The 16,422-nt window shown below is 37.2% G+C and overlaps 1 pseudogene across 1 annotated transcript in view; it reads right to left on the bottom strand.

The window, feature by feature from the left end:
• Positions 1 to 6,085: 6,085 nt before the first annotated feature.
• Positions 6,086 to 16,422, bottom strand: part of LOC308352480 (non-POU domain-containing octamer-binding protein-like) — a 28,901-nt pseudogene continuing 18,564 nt past the window's right edge. Inside the window, exon 2 of the transcript in view lies at positions 6,086 to 7,480. The product of the transcript in view is annotated as a non-POU domain-containing octamer-binding protein-like (transcript). The remainder of the gene's footprint in view (positions 7,481 to 16,422) is intronic.

Raw genomic sequence — 16,422 nt, 5'->3', positions numbered from 1 at the left:
AACCAACTGAGCCACCCAGACACCGGAAGGAATATACGGGTTTAATCACGGCATAGCTAGGTTTAATATGCTCTCACATACAATGCGACTGGGGTGCACAGCTATTACGTTTTTGAGAATGTAACATTCTAATCTACCTCTCCACTTTACTTTTTAGTTTCTTAAATATTTGGACAAGTATAAAGAAGACAAAAGTGAGGCAGTTGTGCCATCCAAGTATCTCCAGTCAAACTTTTTAATAAAAAAGAAAAAGTGCTACAGTGATATGATTAGAAAGTTACAATAGGGCTCTTGGTGTATTGGTAACGTATAGTATTGGTAATGTTTGACAATGTGTGATTCATAGGAATTCATTTTATTATTATGCTGCAAAATATAAGTAAATTTTTCATATATAGTTTTGTATGCATCCAGTGTTACATGGAGGCCAATCTTTAACTCTCCCTCAAATAAATGATTAAAAAATGGGGTGCCTTCGTGACTTAGCTGGTTAAGCATCTGAGTGTTGATTTCTGCTCAGGTTATGATGGTAAGATTGAGCCCGTGTCAGGCTCCATGCTGGGCATGAAGTCTGCTTCAGATTCTCTCTCTCTCTCTTCCTCTACCCTTCTGCCCCACATCTCCTGTTCATGCACTCTTTCTAAAACAACAACAACAACAACAATAATAATAAAATAAAAATAAATGAACAATAAAAACTGACTGAAATTAAAAGTAAAAACTTCTTCTATCCCTAGTTACTCTCTTTAAAGGAAACTACTATTTTGCCAATTTCTAGTATATCTTTCTTGAAAATGTTCTAAGCATTTAAAATATATATTATAAATATTCCTTTTATTGGACTGTAAAAACAGCACAAGGCTGCCAGAGAGTCAGGTTCTGGAACTAGAAAATCTGGGCTGGAATCCTGTCTCCTCCAATGACATTGTGGGACTTTGAATAAGTTATTTAGTCTCTCTGTGGCTTCAGTACTTTCATCTGTCAAATGGAGCTAATAAGCCTTGGAGGGTTACTTTTAGGATTGAATGTGTTATGTTAAACATACTCCTGACATATTGCATCCAGGAAATATGAACTACAATTCTGCTTATGCCAAACAGATTGTTTTTCAGTTTTATTGAGGTATAAGTGACAAATAAAATTCTAAGATATTTAAGTTTACAAAACAAAGTTGATGTATGTATACATTGTGAAAGGATTAATTAATACATCCATCACATCACATAATTACCTTTTCTTGGTGAGAACATTTAAGTTCTACTCTTTTAGCAAATTTCAGTTGTACAATACAGTGTCACCAACCTATGGTTATCGTGTTGTACACTAGATCCTTAGTCCTTATTAATCTTATAACTTAAAGTTTGTATCTTTATCAACCTGTACTTATATGTCTCACCCTGAAGCCCCTGGCAACCACTTTTTTACTGTTTTTTGTTTGATTGTTTGTTTTAGATTTCATACATAAGTAATGCCATGCAGCATTTGTTTTCCCTGTAGGGCTTATTTCACACAGCAGTATGCTCTCCAGTTTCATCCATGTTGTTGCAAATGAAAGGATTTCCTCCTTTCTAAAGGTTGAATATTATTCCATTATATATGTATATACCACGTTTTCTTTTTTAAAAAAATTTAATTTTTTTATTAACATATAATGTATTATTAGCCCCAGGGGTACAGTTCTGTGAATCACCAGGTTTACACTTTACAGCACTCACCATAGCACATACCTTCCCCAATGTCCATAACCCTCCACCCTCTCCCTCCCCCCTCCCCCCGGCAACCCACAGTTTGTTTTGTGAGATTAAAAGTCTCTTATGGTTTGTCTCCCTCCAAATCCCATCTTGTTTAATTTATTCCTTTCCTACCCCCCAACCCCCCCACGTTGCCTCTCAACTTCTTCATATCAGGGAGATCATATGATAATTGCCTTTCTCTGATTGACTTATTTCGCTCAGCATAATACCCTCTAGTTCCATTCACATCATCGCAAATGGCAAGAGTTCATTTCTTTTGATGGCTGCATAGTATTCCATTGTGTATGTATGTATGTATGTGTATATATATATACGTACATATATATATATACACACATATATATGTATATATATATATACACACACACACCAATCTTCTTTATCCGTTCATCTGTTGCTGGACATCTAGGTTCTTTCCATAGTTTGGCTATTGTGGACATTGCTGCTATAAACATTCGGGTGCACGTGCCCCTTTGGATCACTACGTTTGTATCTTGAGGGTTAATACACAGTAGTGCGATTGCTGGGTCATAGGGTAGCTCTGTTTTCAGCTTTTTGAGGAACCTCCATGCTGTTTTCCAGAGTGGTTGCACCAGCTTGCATTCCCACCAACAGTAGGAGGGTTCCCCTTTCTCCGCATCCTCGCCAGCATCTGTCATTCCCTGACTTGTTAATTTTAGCCATTCTTACTGGTGTGAGGTGGAATCTCATTGTGGTTTTGATTTGTATTTCCCTGATGCCAAGTGATGTGAAGCATTTTTTCATGTGTCTGTTGGCCATCTGGATGTCTTCTTTGCAGAAATGAGTGTTCATGTCCTCTGCCCATTTCTTGATTGGATTATTTGTTCTTTGGGTGTTGAGTTTGATAAGTTCTTTATAGATTTTGGATACTAGCCCTTTATCTGATATGTTGTTTGCAAATATCTTCTCCCATTCTGTCAGTTGTCTGTTGGTTTTGTTGACTGTTTCCTTTGCTGTGTTAAAGCTTTTGATCTTGATGAAATCCCAATAGTTCATTTTTGCCCTTGCTTCCCTTGCCTTTGGCAATGTTCCTAGGAAGAAGTTGCTGTGGCTGAGGTCGAAGAGGTTGCTGTCTGTGTTCTCCTCAAGGATTTTGATGGATTCTTGTCTCACAGTGAAGTCTTTCATCCATTTTGAGTCTATTTTTGTGTGTGGTGTAAGGAAATGGTCCAGTTTCATTTTTCTGCATGTGGCTGTCCAGTTTTCCCAGCACCATTTGTTGAAGAGACTGTCTTTTTTCCATTGGATATTCTTTCCTGCTTTGTTGAAGATTAGTTGACCATAGAGTTGAGGGTCTATTTCTGGGCTCTCTCTTCTGTTCCATTGATCTATATGTCTGTTTTTGTGCCAGTACCATACTTTCTTAATAATGACAACTTTGTAATAGAGCTTGAAGTCTGGAATTGTGATGCCATGAACTTTGGCTTTCTTTTTCAATATTCCTCTGACTATTCGAGGTCTTTTCTGGTTCCATATAAATTTTAGGATTATTTATTCCAGTTCTTAAAAAAAATCATATTTTGATAGCGATTGCATTAAATGTGTAGATTCCTTTAGGTAGCATAGACATTTTCATAATATTTGTTCTTCCAATCCATGAGCATGGAACACCTTTCCATTTCTTTGTGTCTTCCTCAGTTTCTTTCATGGGTACTTTATAGTTTTCTGAGTACAGATTCTTTGCCTCTTTGGTTAGGTTTATTCCTAGGTATCTTATGGTTTTGGGTACAGTTGTAAATAGGATCAACTCCTTAATTTCTCTTTCTTCTGTCTTGTTATTGGTTTATGGAAATGCAACTGATTTCTGTGCATTGATTTTATATCCTGAATTCCTGTACTGGATTTATATTACTGAATTCCTGTACAACTTCTAGCAGTTTTGGAGTGGAGTCTTTTGGATTTTCCACATAAAAAAATATCATATCATCTGCAAAGAGTGAGAGTTTGACTTCTTCTTTGGTGGTTTGGATGCCTTTAATTTCTTTTTGTTGTCTGATTGCTGAGGGTAGGACTTCTAGTACTATGTTGAATAGCGGTGGTGATAGTGGACATCCCTGCCATGTTCCTGATCTTAGTGGAAAAGCTCTCCATTTTTCTCCATTGAGAATGATATTCGCTGTGGGTTTTTCGTAGATGGCTTTTGTGATATTGAGGATTGTGCCCTCTATCCCTACACTTTGAAGAGTTTTGATCAAGAAAGGATGCTGTACTTTGTCAAATGCGTTTTCAGCATCTATTGAGAGTATCATATGGTTCTTGTTCTTTCTTTTATTAATGTATTGTATCACATTGATTGATTTGTGGATGTTGAACTAACCTTGAAGCCCAGGAATAAATCCCATTTGGTCGTATACCACATTTTCTTGATCCATTCATCTGTTAATAGGCACTTAGGTTGTTTCCGTATCTTTCCATATCTTGGCTATTGTGAATAATGATGCAATGACCATGAAAATACAGTTATCTCTTTGAGAAAATAGATTTGTATGCTTTGGATGTATATCCAGAAGTGGGGTTGCTGTATCGCATGGTAGTTCTATTTTTCATTTCTTGAGGAAACTCCATACTGTATTCCATAGTGAATTCCATAGTGACTATACCAATTTGCATTCCCACCAACAAAGCACAAAGCACAAAGGCTCCATTTTCTCCACATCCACACCAGCATTTGTTATCTGTCTTTTTGATAAGAGCCATCCTAACAAGCATGAGGTGATACCTCATTGTGGTTTTGATTTGCATTTCTCTGATAATTAGTGACGCTGAACATTTTTTTTTGATGTACCTGTCAGTCATTTGTATGTCCTCTTTGGAAAAAATTTGAGTTGATTTTGTGTGTGGTATAGGGTAGGAGTCCAGTTTCATTTTATTGTAGGTGGGCATCCAGTTTTCCGAACAGTATTTGGTGAAGAGCTTGTCCTTCCCTACTGTTTATTTTTGGCTCCTTTGTTGAAAATGAACTGACCATATAAGCATAGGTTCATTTCTGTGCTCTACACTGTTCCATTGATCTGTGTGCCTTTATGCCAATACCATACTTTTTTTTTTTAAGATACTGGGACTTGGGTGAATTTATTTCTTTGACAATTTACTTAATAACATAAAAGCATGAACTTGAAGAAAGAATTATTGCAAAAATTAATGATAATATCTAATGCATGCATTTTCTCATTTTTAAAAAAATTTTTTAAGGATTTTATTTATTTATTTGACAGACAAAGATCACAAGTAGGCAGAGAGGAAGGCAGAGAGAGAGGAGGAAGCAGGCTCCCTGTTGAGCAGAGAGCCCGATGCGGGACTCGATCCCAGGACCCTGGGATCATGACCTGAGCAGAAAGCAGAGGCTTTAACCCACTGAGCCACCCAGGTTCCCTCTCATTTCTTTTTTTAAAGATTTAAAATGTATTTTAATAAGTAGACACTGCATTACTGATCCATTTCTCAGAAAAACTCCAAAGATATCAGGGACAAATCAAACATGGTACACCAGTAAAAAATAATGCACAGCATAACTACCTAGGATAGGCAAGGCTAAGAGTGACTGTCTGACCTTCAGCACATAGTAAGCTTGTTTCCAAGATTGTACTAGGCCTATCAAGAAAATATGTGAATAGCAACATCACAGACACAAAAGGGCCATTCCTGGGTTGTCCTTACCCAAGAAAAAAGATGGAGGAAACTTAACGCAAGACTTTTAAAGATACACTAAAATGAAAATCTCTAAGAGAAAATGTCTTCCTTAGGACATGAAGGGGTGATATATGGGCCATAATAGAACTGTATGTTTGTTGTCTGTGACCTCTCTGGACATTTGCCTGAATTCCCACCTGCAAGTGAATGGAACAATAGGACTAAGGTCCTTGGGGTGGGATTTCTTTCTTTTTTTTTTTTTTTTTTTTTGTGGTGTATGTGGCAGCGCCCCTGGGTTTGGAGGGTATAAGAATGAGAAAGCAAATATAACAGGATGAATAAAGAATGGAATGATCAAGATTAATGGGAGCTCTAACTGGATCCATTTTGCCATAGTTCCTCCCCACCCACACCCCCAGGCCCTCAATAATCAAGGGAGACTTCAGGAATGCACCACACAGAATCAATTTGTTAAATGATATACCACACAGAACTGATTTGTTAAATATCGCCCCTCCCTTACCCTCAGCCTCCAGCAAACTCCCTCAGAGTAGTCCAGGCAAGGAAGACCCAACTATTGGGAGAAACCCCTAACACTTTTCCAAGGCAGAATTCAGGCTAGGCTAGGGTCCTTCTTTTAAGGGTTTATGGGAAACTAGACATTGAGATTTTTGTTAGTATCAGAGATGTTCGTCTGGAGCAAATTCAGCTCCAGCAGCTACATGGTTGAACGCAGGGTGGGGTGATGGGAGGTTCCACTAATTGCCCCAATTTCTTCCATTGTAGCAGCTTGGCCAAAGAGTTCAGTTGTTGGTGGGGTTAATCGCAAGGTTCCATCTGGCATAATGGTGACAGGTCCTGGAGGAGCTGGGGCACGGTGACTCTGTTGTTGATGCCCACAGCACCTCCCATTGCCACCTGGCCCATCCATATCTCCTGTTCTCTTGCATCAGGGCACATTTCCTTGAATCTTTCCTGCTGTAGCTGCCTCATTTCTTGCTGTTGCTGCTGTGTCTCCTCCTCACAACGCCTGCACTCCTCCTCCTGTCTGAGCTCCAGTTGCTTCCATTTTTTGCCTTTCTTGGTTGTGCAGCGCTTCCATCCTCCGAGTTCTTCTTGACGCTTCATCAAATCCTGTCTCATCAGCATGAGCTGGTGTCACGGCGGGTAGCCTCCATCTCCAGCTTCTCACAAGTTCCTTGATGTTGCGGTCCACTTGGTCCTGCTGCTGCTTCTTCGTCTCAGGGAGTGCCTTCCAGCACGTGGCATACTCATACTCAGAGGAGCCAGGGTGTGCAGATTTGGGTGGCTGCTCTCACTCCTTGTGAAATGGCTGGTTCTTTATCACCAGCTTCTTGGGAAGTCCATCTTCATCATCCAGCTGGTCCATGGGCTCCACAGTCACAGGCTGAGTAAATATGCTCAGCAGGAAGGAGCCTTCGCTGCACCTGTCCAGAGCTTTCCGAGCAGCTGGCTTCCCTGAGAATTCAAGTTCCTTCCCTTGGGGGCCTTTCTCGATCATCCACAATGACTACAACCCTTTCCACCTGGCCAAACATGGAAAAAGCTTCCTCCAGCAGTTCGTTGGAAACACACCAAGGAAGATTTCTCACCGTACTGAGTGCACTACGGCAGGTAGAGCACGCACTCAGCCACTTTCTACAGAGCAGCACGTTGTCCTGCTCTGCTTTCGAGATCTCCCCCAGTGTTCCTGTTTGCCAGCGGATAGAGCCAAAGCCCTTCTCCTTATGAATGAAGACTCCCGCCTGCCATCCCACATTTCTCAAAGAGTTTCCTCATCTCATCCTCAGTGAGGTCAGGAGGAAGACTGCCCACAAAGAGCTGGTTGTGTTGGGTGAAGGTCTTCTCTCCTGGTTTCCTAAAATTCTTCAGGTTAATAGTCAAACGTTCATTTTGGTGGCTGGCTTGTTGTCCATTTGTGGGTACTGATGGTGGTGGTGGCTGCTGCTGTCGCTGCTGGTTGTGACGCTGATGATCCTTCCTTGGAGTATGGTTTTAGTTCTCTGAGTTAAAGGTTTTGTTGCATTTTTGCACTCCTCTACTGACTGTTCTCTCTGCAGAGTAACAGCAATGCTACATGACCTCTACCATCTTAAGCTGAATTTTCTCATTTCCATGTTTACTAAAAATAGATCATGTGGTTTGTAACCAGAATGTAATTTTTAAAATTTTAATTCCAGTGTAGTTGACACACTGTTATATTAGTCTCAGGTGTACAATATAGTAATTCAGTAATTCCATATATTACACAGTGCTCATCGAGATAAGTGCACTCTTAATCCCCATCACCTACTTCACTCATCCACCCACCTCCTCTCTGGTAACCATCTGTTTGTTCTCTACAGTTAAAAGTCTGCTTTTTTGGTTTGTCTCTTTTTGGTTGCTGTTCATTTGTTTTGTTTAATTCTGCTTATGAGTGAAGTCATATGGTATTTGTCTTTCTCTGACTGGCTTATTTCACTTAGCATTATGCTCCCTAGCTTCATCCATATTGTTGCAAATGGCAAGACTTCATTCTTTTTTATGGCTGAAGACTATTTCATCATATATATGTATATTTCTATATACCATATCTTTTTAAAAAATATTTTATTTATTTATTTGTTAGAGAGAGAGAGGGAGACAAGAGAGAAGGAACACAACCCAGAGGAGAGGGAGTGGGAGAGGCAGGCTTCCTGCTGAGCATGGAGCCTGATGTGGAGCTTGATCCCAGGATCCTAGGATCATGACCTGAGTCAAAGGCAGACACTTAGCTGACTGAGCTGCTCAGGTGTCCTGAGTTTTTGTATTCTTTGTATAAATACCCAGTAGTGCAATTATTGGCGAGGGGGGGTGGGGGTTGAGTTGTATCAGGTTTTGTTTTTTTTTTAAACAATTTTATTTATTTACTTGAGAGAGAGTGAGAGAGAGCACAAGTGGGGAGGGAAGGACAGGGGGGAAGGGAGAAGCAGACCTCCTGCTGAGCAGGGAACCCACCTCCGGGCTCAATCCCAGGATCCCGGGATCACAACCTAAGCAGAAGGCAGACTCTTAATGACTGAACCACCCAGGCACCCCTATCGGTTCTTTATATGTTTTGGATGCTAATGCTTTATTGGATATATCATTTGCAAATATGTTCTCCCATTCAGTAGGTTGTCTTTTAGTTTTGTTGGTTGTTCCCTTTGCTATGCAGAAGTTTTTTTTATTTTGATGTATTCCCAGTAGTTTATTTTTACTTTTGTTTGTTTCCCTTGCCTCAGGAGACATATCTAGAAAAATGTTGTTATGGCCAGTGTCAGAGAAGTTACTGCCTGTGCTCTTTTCTAGGATTTTTCTGGTTCTTAATCCATTTTTAAACTTATTTTTGTCTGTGGTGTAATAAAGTGGTCCAGTTTATTCTGTGGCACATAGCTATGCAGTTTTCCCAACATCATTTGTTGAAGAGACTATCTTTTTCTCACTGCATATTCTTGTGATTATTGGATTATGGGGTAGCTCTATTTTTAATTTTTTGAGGAGCCTCCATATTGTTTTCCACACTGGCTGCACCAGTTTATATTTCCACCAACAGTGCAAGAGGGTTCCTTTTTATCCACATCCTCATTAACACTTGTTTTTTGTGTGTTTGATTTTAGCCACTCTGATAGGTGTGAGGTGAAATCTCATTGTGGTTTTGATTTGTAAATTTCCCTGATAATGAGTGATGGTGAGCATATTTTTATATGTCTATTGGCCATCTGTATGTCTTTTTTTGGGAGAAATGTCTGTTTATGTCTTCTGCCCATTTTGTAATTGGTTTGTTCTTTGGGTGTTGAGTTATATAGCTGAGATCTACTCCCAAAATTTCACATTAGGTTGGTCAGTGATGAAATTCCCAGATCAATTTTTTTATTTAATTTAATTTTTTTTCAGTGTTCCAAAATTCATTGTTTATGCACCACACCCAGTGCTCCATGCAATACGTGCCCTCCATTATACCCACCACAAGGCTCACCCTACCCCCCCAAAACCCCTCAGTTTGTTTCTCAGAGTCCACAGTCTCTCATGGTTTGTCTCCCCCTCCAGTTTCCCCCAACTCACTTCTCTTCTCCATCTCCCAATGTCTTCCATGTTATTCCTTATGCTAAGAAGTATTGAAAAAGAAAAACAAAACTGGGGGTATCACGTTGCCTGATTTCAAGCTTTACTACAAAGCTGTGATCACCAAAACAGCATGGTACTGGCACAAAAATAGGCACATAGACCAGTGGAACAGAGTAGAGAGCCCAGATATGGACCCTCAACTCTATGGTCAAATAATCTTCGATAAAGCAGGGAAAAATATACACTGGACAAAAGACAGTCTCTTCAATAAATGGTGCTGGGAAAATTGGGCAGCTGTGTGTAGAAGAATGAAACTTGACCATTCTCTTATACTATACACAAAAATAAACTTGAAATGGATGAAAGATCTCAACATGAGGCAGGAATCTATCAAATTCCTAGAGGAGAACATAGGCAGTAACCTCTTTGACATTGGCCAAAGCCACTTCTTTCAAGATATGTCTCCAAAGGCAAAGGAAACAAAAGTGAAAGTGAACTTTTGGGACTTCATCAAGATCAAAAGCTTCTGCACAGCAAGGAAACAGTCAACAAAACAAAGAGACAACCCACGGAATGGGAGAAGATATACCATACTGCTTTGATTACTCTAGATTTGTGATATAGTTTGAAATCAGGAAATGTGATACCTACAGGTTTATTCTTCTTTCTCAAGATTGCTTTGGCTGTTTGGAGTCTTGTGGTTCCACACAAATTTTAGGTTTTTTTTTTTTCTATATCTGTGGAAAATGCCATTGGAATTTTGATAGAGATTTCATTGAATCTATAGATTGCTTTGGATAATATGGGCATTTATCAATCCATGAACCTAGAATCTCATTCTATTTATTTGTGTCTTCAATTTCTTTCATTAGTGTCATAGTTTTGAGTGTATAGGTCTTTCAGTTCCTTGTTTAAGTTTATTCCTGTTTTATTATTGTTGATGCTTTATAAATGGAATTGTTAATTTCTCTTTCTGATAGTTCATTATCAAAACATTATATTTTCTTTTTTATTTTTTAAATTTATTTTTTGTTAACGTATACTGTATTATTAGTTTCAGAGGTAGAAATTAGTGATTCATCAGTTGCATACAACACCCAGTGCTCATTACTTCAAGTGCCCTCCTTAATGCCCATCTCCCAATTACCTCATCCCCCCATCCACCTCCCCTCCAGCAACTCTCAGTCTTTTTCCTAGAGTTCAGTGTCTGTTATGGTTTGCCTCCCTCTCTATTTTTGTCTTATTTTATTTTTCCTTCCCTTTCTCTATGTTTATCTGTTTTATTTCTTAAATTCCACATATAAGTGAAATCATATGGTATTTATTTCTCTGACTGACTTATTTTGCTTAGCATAATACCCTCTAGTTCCATCCATGTCATTGCAAATGGCAAGATTTCATTCTTTTTGGTGACTGAGTAATATTCCATTATATATATGCCACATCTTCTTTATCTGTTCATCTGTCGATGGACATCTGGGCTCTTTCCATATTTTGGCTACTTGGACATTCTGCTATAAACATTAGGGTGCATGTACCACTTCAAATTACAATGACAAAACAGATTTTATTTTAATTCCTGTTTTATTTTATTTACCTTTTTGTAACCATTTTTATATATTCTCATTTTTAAAACTTCTTCTGAATCACATTATTTTAAATGTGTTCTTATAAATAATATATAATTTTAAAAACTATCAAATATGAATTTTTCATTTTAGCCAATGAATTTATACTAATTTTTTCATTGTCTTCTTTTTTCTTCCAAAGTTTAATTTAAATTCTAGTTAGTTAACATTTGGTGTAATATTGGCTTCAGGAGTAGAATTTAGTGATTCATCACTTATATGTTATATTTATTGATATAACAAATATATTGTGTTTTATTTTATTTCTTGTTATTTTATGTTAAGTTGTTAATGCTTTCTCCATGGTCTTTCTTTTGCTCCATGGATTCTTTTTTTTTTTGATGTGTGCATGTTTTTCTTTTTATAATTTGGACAATTATTGTTTATTTTCAAAACTATTTACATTTATAACTTTATATATTACATTTAATCTTTTATTTTTAAATTTAGCCACTTTAGACAATAGTATTCTTTGTAGTAGGAAATAAGAAAACCCGCAGTTAACACATTCTTTTAGCTCTTTTCTTACCTTCCACTTTCCAAATGTTATTATTTACATTCTTATTTTCAGTCACTTTTGGTAGGTTGATAGTATTTAAAAATATAAATCTTCATTTATCACAATAAGAATATTTTTATTCACTAAGAAAAGTGCTAAAAGTGTAAAATTTGTATTTATTCCCATGTACCTTCCAAATTGTTATTTACTATTTTATAAGTGCCCAAATTTAAAGCCTTCATTTTCTGCAATCATATTTCCATAGTTGTTTGTCTTAGTTCTATATGTGAGTAAATTCAGTGCTTATAACAAAATATTTGACCCCAGAAGTTATTTAGAATTGTTTTAAGTTTGCCTTGTGGCTGTAACTTTTTGTTGTTACTAATTTCTAACATATTTGCATTGTGGTTAGAAAACATGGTCTTAATGTTTTATTAATTTCCAACATATTTGCACTGTGGTTAGAAATCATGGTCTGAATGATAATAAAGTTTTTTGAGCCTTATTTTATGGCTTGTGGTCAATTTTTTATTTCTTGTGTACTGGACAGAATATGTATCCTTTATTTTTTAGGTGGAGGATTCTACTTTTTTTCTTCAGTGGACTCTGAATATATTATTTTACTGTTCTTTAGCAACTATGGATACTAGCATAGTGACTGTTGGTCTGTCCATCAGTCCTTGCTTTCCAGCTGTTGTACAAATGTAAGGTCTTAAATTGGGAATGTTTCCGTCAAACTTCTCCAGTTTCATTACAATATTTCTAGGTGTGAATTTTATGCAGTCTGCTTGGTTTTGATATTTTTAAAATATGAGACTTGGTGTTTTTTATTAGTTCTGAAAATTGCTAGCCATTACCTCTTCATAGTTCCTTGTCTCCATCTTCCCTCTTATCTTTTCTTAGACTCCAATTAGACCATCTTATTTGAACTTTCTTATCTCTTAAATTTCTTTCATATTTTTCATATTCCTGCCTTTTTGTGTTGCATTATGGTAACTTTAAAGCTCTCTTTTTTGGTTCTTCAGTTTGCTTTCAATTGTACTTAACATGCATTTAACCTATCCACTGAGGTAGTATTAGTAGTAGTAATAGCAGCAATAAATGTAAGTTAATAGTTCTTAGATTAGGTGGTGAATTTCCAAGTGTTCATTATATTTTTAACATAGAACACAATTTAAAAAGACCATTCTTGGCAAATGATTCTAATGTGTCATGATTTAAGGGTTATGATTAAGCCAACTCTGTACACCTAATTTCCAATAAAAATAATAAAAGTTTCCACATTACCTCAGATGTTTTATTTTGGGGGCTATTTTATTCTTACTATTTTCTATTGTAGTTGACATACAGTGTTATGTTAGTTTCAGGTGTACAACATACTGATTTGATAATTCTGTATATTACTCAGAGTTCATCATGATAAGCATAGTTATCATCTGTCACTATACAAAGTTACAGTGTTATTAAGTATACTTGTATGCTGCACCTTTCATCCTTGTGACTCATTTATTTTATAACTGGAAGTTTGTACATCTTAATCCCCTTCACCTATTCTGCCCATCTGCCCACCCTTTCTCTTCTGGCAGTTGGAAGTTTTAAATAATTGTTTTTCTCATTCAAAAAAAATTTGTTTTCTATTTTAAAATATTCTCCACCTAGTAATTTGACATTATATATCTTAGTTCCAATATCTGAAGCCTTTAGTTTCCTGAATCTTTTTTTTTTTTTTGAGATTTATTTATTTTTATTGGGGGGGAGGGTCAGAGGACAAGGAAGGAAGAATCTCAAGCAGATTCCCCACCGCATGTGGAGCCCCATGTGGGGTGGGGCTCAATCTCAGAACCCTGAGTTCCTGACCTGGGCCAAAACTAAGATTTGGATGCTTAACTGACTAAGCCATCCAGCCATCCCTCTGTTGTTTGTTTTTAATGCAATTTGTTACTCATGTGTCTTGTAACTAAAAAGGAAAATATAGATGAGTTGGATCACATTAAAATCAAGAACTTTAATTTATCGAGAAAAGCCATTAAGTGGCGTCTGGGTAGCTCAGTCAGTTGTCTGCCTTCGGCTCAGGTTATGATCTGCGGGTCCTGGAATAGAAACCCACATTGGGCTCCCTAATCAGTGAGGAGTCTGCTTCTCCCTCTCCTCAACCCCCTGCCCATTCTCTCTCTCTCTCTCTCTCTCTCAAATAAATAAATAATCTAAAATTCATTAATAAATTAAAAGTAAATATTTAGAAAGATTTTTGCACCCATATATCTGTTTAAAGACATATCTAGAGTAAGGGGAAAGAAAGCACCTCTAAATCAGTAAGAAAATTACAAACCATTAGATAATTGGGCAAAGACCTTGAACAGGTACTTCATAAAAGAGGGTTTCCAAATGGTCAATAAGCCTATAATAAGGTGCTCAACATCACTACGATGCCGGGAAATTAAAATTTAAATTAAATAATTAAGTATCAGTATACATTTGACACAATGGCTAAAATAAAAAAGACTGGCAATCCCAACTGTTTGTGAACATGTGGAATTCCTATATGCTGCAGCTGAGAGTGTAAACTGATGCAACATTTTTGGAAAACAGTTTGGCAATATCTACTGAAAATAAACATATGCATACCCCATGACCCAGAACTTCCACTCCCAACAGAAAAGTGTACATATATGCACTAAAAAGGACATACAGAGAATCTTCATAGTAACATTATTTAGTGATAGCTCCAGTAATCCATCAACTCTGAAATGGAGAGAGAAACTGTAGTATAGTCACACATGGAGCTATGAAAATGAAGAACTGTGACACCACAGCAACATAGATTAATCTCATGACATAATGCTGAAGGGGGAGAAGCCCGGCACTACAGTACATACTGTATATTCCATTTCTTTCTTTTTTTTTTTTTTAAAGATTTTATTTATTTATTTGACAGAGACAGAGATCACAAGTAGGCAGAGAGGCAGACAGAGAGAGAGGAGGAAGCAGGCTCCTTGCTGAGCAGAGAGCCTGATGTGGGGCTTGATCCAAGGACCCTGAGATCATGACCTGAGCCGAAGGCAGAGACTTTAACCCACTTTGCCACCCAGGCCCCCCTGTATATTCCATTTCAATAAAGTTTAAGAATGGGCAAAACTAAACTGTGGTGTTAGAAGTCAGAACACTGATTACCTTTGAGAAGGAATCTGTGACAGGGAAGAAAAAACCAAAAGAACAGGCTTTTGAAATATTGGTAATGTTCTTTTTCTCAGTTTGGGTCGGTGTATATTTTAAATACTTATTGAGTAATTCACTTATTACTTGTGTATGTTGCTATTCATATTTATATTTCAGTAGGAAGCTAAGTTGAAAAAAACAACCTGTATATTCTTGATAACTGTTTGATACTAACATATTTAATATTTGTGTTCAGTTTTTAAAATGGCTTAAATTGGCCTTTTGGGCTATTTTCTGTATAACATCTACTGTTTCCTTGGAAGCGTACTAAATATTATACATTCATTATTTTAAATCTTTACAATAATCCTGTAAGTTAGAAATTAGGTCCTTTTTTTTTTTTAAGATTTCATTTATTTATTTGACAGAGAGATCACAAGTAGGCAGAGAGGGTGGGGGGGAAGCAGGCTCCCTGCTGAGCAGAGAGCCCAATGTGGGGCTCAATCCCAGGACCCTGAGATCATGACCTGAGCTGAAGGCAGAGGCTTAACCCACTGAGCCACCCAGGCGCCCCAAATTAGGTCCATTTTTTATATGAAGAATTGAACTCAGATAAACTAAGTTTTTGACCAAGATCACACAACTAGTAGTATATGCTGTCCTACCCTGACAGTATTTAATTCTTGGGATGCTTCTATCTTAGGGCTGTGTGAGCTCCTAGTTCTAGGTTGCTTTCTGCTTAAAGACAGAGCTGTCCAGTCTTTACTAGGTATCTTAGTGTTCTGGTTTCCTCACTTGTGTAAAGGTACAGATTAATGTTTAGAACAGAAGCAGTTTTCAAATTGGAGTCCTGGGCTTTGGAGACACATATAAATCATTTAACCTGGGTGTCTTCACTTACTACCTCTCATATAAATTACATTTGACAAACAGAGCAGTGCTGATTTTTGTTTTTGTTTTTTAATTTCCTGAGCTTTTGGGCTCCTGTGAACAGAGGGAAAAGTCATAAACAGCCAGTATTAATACTATTTAACTGAACATGTTTGCCTGAAGTGCTTTACAAATAAAATGCTTGGAAAGTCAATATTAATACCTCTGTATCTGTCCTTGACCAAAAAATCCTGTCCAATCACTAGGCTTCTGAAGCTGTGATAAACACTCGCTACTGTTTGTCTTTTGATGCCTTGTACAAGGAGGCAAACTGCATAACACTCCGAAGGGATTCTCTTTCTGCTATGAAACATATTGTCTGACATTATATTAAATAGCTTGAAAATACTGTAACCATTGATGCACTGTTGTTGTTAAAGTATCTTAGAATCAATGAAAGAAATTAATAAACAGAAAACCCAGTCTTAAGAGAGATCTTCTCCTGGTTTTCTAGTTAAGAAAAAATAAATTAGCACTCTCAGCAGGGGGGAAAGCAGTAGATTGTGTGGGATTCTTTTGAAAAAGAAGAACTTTACTCCCAATGTTAATTTAATTTGCATGCACTTCTGGAGAAGTCATTTATCACCTTACTATGCATATATCTTGGATAATATTTATGCTTCTATATAAGCTTTTAATAAAATATACTACCATCACTGGAATACCAATTCAGAATTGGTTAATGAAGGAAACAGTTGAAGGAAAGTTTCGATAAGAA

This window comes from Martes martes (genome assembly GCF_963455335.1).
Source record: "Martes martes genome assembly, chromosome: 11".
NCBI classification, from domain to species: domain Eukaryota; kingdom Metazoa; phylum Chordata; class Mammalia; order Carnivora; family Mustelidae; genus Martes; species Martes martes.
The sequence above is the reverse complement of the archived record's forward strand: the minus strand, read 5'-3'. Positions and strand labels throughout refer to the sequence as shown.